Below are 3,441 nucleotides of genomic sequence, written 5' to 3' on the forward strand. Positions count from 1 at the left end.
TGGGGTTGGAGCACCCACACAAAATCCCCACAGCTGTGAGAAAGGGGCCATGGCCCTCCATACCCTAGAATGGTAGATCTACCAGCAGCTTGCACCCAGCACCTGGAAAAGCCACAGGCACTCAACAACCTGTAAGAGCAGCCTGGAGTTCTGAAACCTTCAAAGACACAGAGGCGGAAATATCTTCTGGAAATAGGGGCTTTGGAAGCCCACGCCTTGCACCAGTGTGCCTTGAATGTGGGATATGGAGTCAAAGAAGATTATTTTGGAGCTTTAAGATTTAATTACTGCCCTTCTGCATTTCGAACTTGTGTGAGGCCTGTAGCTCCTTTCTTCTGGCCAATTTCTCCCTTTTGGAAAGGTATGTTTACAAGATCTATACTCCCATTGTATCCTGGGAGTAAATAACTTGTTTTTTTTTTTTATTTTACAGGCTCTATAGATGGTAAGGAACTCAGCTCAGCTCTAGATGAGACTTTGAACTTGGGACTTGGGACTTTTGAGTTAATGCTGGAATGAGTTAAGACTTTGCGGGGGGAAAGGCTTTAGGGGACTATTGGGAAGGCATAATTATACTCTGCAATGTGAGAAGAACATGGGGTTTGGGTGGGGCCAAGGGTGGAATAATATGGTTTGGGTATTTGTTCCCACCCAAATCTCACGTTGAATTGTAATTTCCAGTGTCGGACGTGGAGCCTGGTGGGAAGTATTTGGATCGTGGAGGTGGATCCCTCATGAATGGTTTGGGTTATTCCCTTGGTGATAAGCGAGCTTTTGCTCTGAGTTCACATGAGATATGGTTGTTTAAAAGTGTGTGGCACCCCCCGACACACACCACATTCTCTCTTGCTTGTTCTTGCTTTCACTGTGTGACATGCCTTTTCTCCCTTTGCCTTCTGTCATGATTGTGAGCTCCCCGAGGCTTCACTAGAAGCCAAGCAGATTATAGCACCATGCTTCCTGTACAGCCTGCAGAATGATGAACCAATTAATCTATTTTCTTTATGAATTATCCAGTCTCATGTATTTCTTTATAGCAATTCTAGAATAGCCTAATACATGATTTTGCAAGATAATTCAGAAGATGCTGCCTAACTGTTGTGCACAAATAAGGAAAGCAGCTCTGACCGGGGCACTTGGTTATTCAAACCTTGTTGAATAAGCCAGGACTTTCCTACAGAGACCTAGAAATGGATGTCTGCTTGAAAACATTTCTTCCTATCAAGACATGTGAGAGAAACATAGGAAAGCCTTGCTCTAAAAATGATACGGAGTTTGCATCTGTTTGGAGGCCATAAACTTAACATTGATTTTAACTCTGTGCCTTGTGTACAGTAATTACTGAGGAGGAGGAGCAGAAGGAGTAAATCTCATGGTTCCAGCCTCATTATCCTCCGTTTGAGATAGTGGTAATAATTGGCCCTAGACAGGTACCTTTTAAATTTAAAACTTTTTAATGGGCCATTATGACATTTAGGTATGACTATAAAGTCAGAGAAAAACATGTGATTTCAGGCTTTCTAGACAGGTCTAAACTTTTTTCTTTAAAATTATGTCTAATTAAAAATATTCCTGATTGGTAGAAATTTGAATTGTTTCAAGTTTGGAGCTATAAGTAAAACTTCTATAAACAGTTAAGTATGTGTCTTTGAGTTGACTTATGTTTTTATTTCTTTTGAGTAAAAACAAACAGCAGATTTTCTAGGCTGTATGGTAAGTATGAATATGTTTAACTCTATAGTCTATTTATATGTTTAAACATCCAGAAATGACCATACAATTTTACATTCCCACCAGCAACGTATATGAGCTCCCATTCCTCCATATAACTTGCCAAAACTTGGAATGGTGAGCATTTAGAAATTTTACCATTCTAGTTGAGTGAGTATTTGCATTTTTTCTAATGACTAATGATCTTGAATATTTTAAAATGTGCTTATTTGCTATCTGCATATCTACTTTGGTGAGTTGTCTATTAAAATGTTTTGCTGCCCCTTTCCCTTCCCCGAGGGCCTTCCAGTGCGGTCCTCCTGGGCCTCGCTTCCCCTAGCCCCTGCGGTGGGTCCGAATGACAGGTTCCAGAGTGCGTTCTGGAGCCCCGGCGCGGGATGGGTCCTGGGTGTAGACAGACACTGCTGGCCCCAGCCGAGGTTCTTGGCACCCTCTTAAGAGCTTCAGCTGCCCCAGTATTAGAATCCCAAGAAAATCAAAAGGCATTCAGGGATTTCCGCTCACCTGGAAAAAGGATGGAAATACTTCAACAAGGCATGGAAGGAAGTTTGACTGCATAAGACAACATGGTTGAGATCTGAGATTTTACATGGAGTTATTCAAGAGCTGCTTGTGGACTCCTGTGTGAAGATACAAGACACAAATTTAACTTCTGAGGACAAAAAGTTTCCTGAGACCCTTGAACAGCGGCTACTCATAACGGAACTGGCGTGGCTCTTAGGTCCTAGCCAGGAGAGGGAGATACCTTCACTGCTAGAGCTGGAGAAAGCAGACCTTCTGGAATCCATGCCACTCTCAGAGGATTTTGTTTGGATGAAGGCTCTGCTACAGCAAGAAGTGGAGGAGCAGCTCAAGAAGAAATGTTTCACTCTGCTCTGGTACTATGATCCCAATTCAGATGCTGACAGTGAAACCATGAAGACAGCAAAGGTGTGGAAACTTGCAGAGGTCCTAGTGGGTAGGGAGCAGCAGTGCCAGGATGCCAACAGTCAGCAAAAGGAGCAGATGGTGCTGCTGGAGAAGAAGAGTCCACCTACTCCCAGGTGCTTCTCCGCTGCCTCACTTTGCTGCAGAGGCTTCCTCAGGAATACTGGCTGAAGACCCACTCAGAGTTAGACCACATCAATGCCCAGTACCTGGAAGTCAAGTGCGCTGCTATGATCCTTAAGCTGAGGATGGAGGAGATAAAGATTTTGTCTGACACACTGATGAGAAAGTGGAAGTTCATTGTCTGATTAGGGACCATTTGGAAGGAGCCATTCACCTACAGGAGTAGCACATGGAGAAGTCAAGACAGGTCCTGAACTCCTATGAAATACTTGGGGAGGAGTTTGACAGGCTGGTGAAAAGAGTCCACGCTACTCAAGCAAGCAACTGAGAAGCAATAGGTCCTCCAGGAGTTCAACAAGGCCTACCGTTGAGCTCTGGCAGGGCCAGGAAGCATGGCTTCTGCACAGCTGCTGCCTCCTAATCTTCCTGCTAGTAGGACCACCTTCACCTGGGGCTGCCTTTGCTACAAGGGAGTGTGGAAACGTTTGCATTTGCTTGAAAGAGTGCATTTAGGCACCCTCCTGGTTTTTCTTTCTTGTTTGTAATGACTGGGCCTCTTCTGGAAAATCTAGCAAGCAGATTTATATAATTTTTATGCATGGCTGTTTGTCAGTGTCAGCCCTGTATCGTATTTGATTATCTCCTGAATAAAGTTATGAT

At 43.9% G+C, this 3,441-nt stretch overlaps 1 pseudogene; it reads left to right on the top strand.

Moving 5' to 3' along the window:
• Positions 1-2,108: 2,108 nt before the first annotated feature.
• On the top strand, positions 2,109-3,152 carry LOC112633778 (annotated as a pseudogene).
• The last annotated feature ends 289 nt before the right edge of the window (positions 3,153-3,441 follow it).

The sequence above is a fragment of the Theropithecus gelada genome, chromosome 1, assembly GCF_003255815.1.
Source record: "Theropithecus gelada isolate Dixy chromosome 1, Tgel_1.0, whole genome shotgun sequence".
Classification (NCBI taxonomy): Eukaryota; Metazoa; Chordata; class Mammalia; order Primates; family Cercopithecidae; genus Theropithecus; species Theropithecus gelada.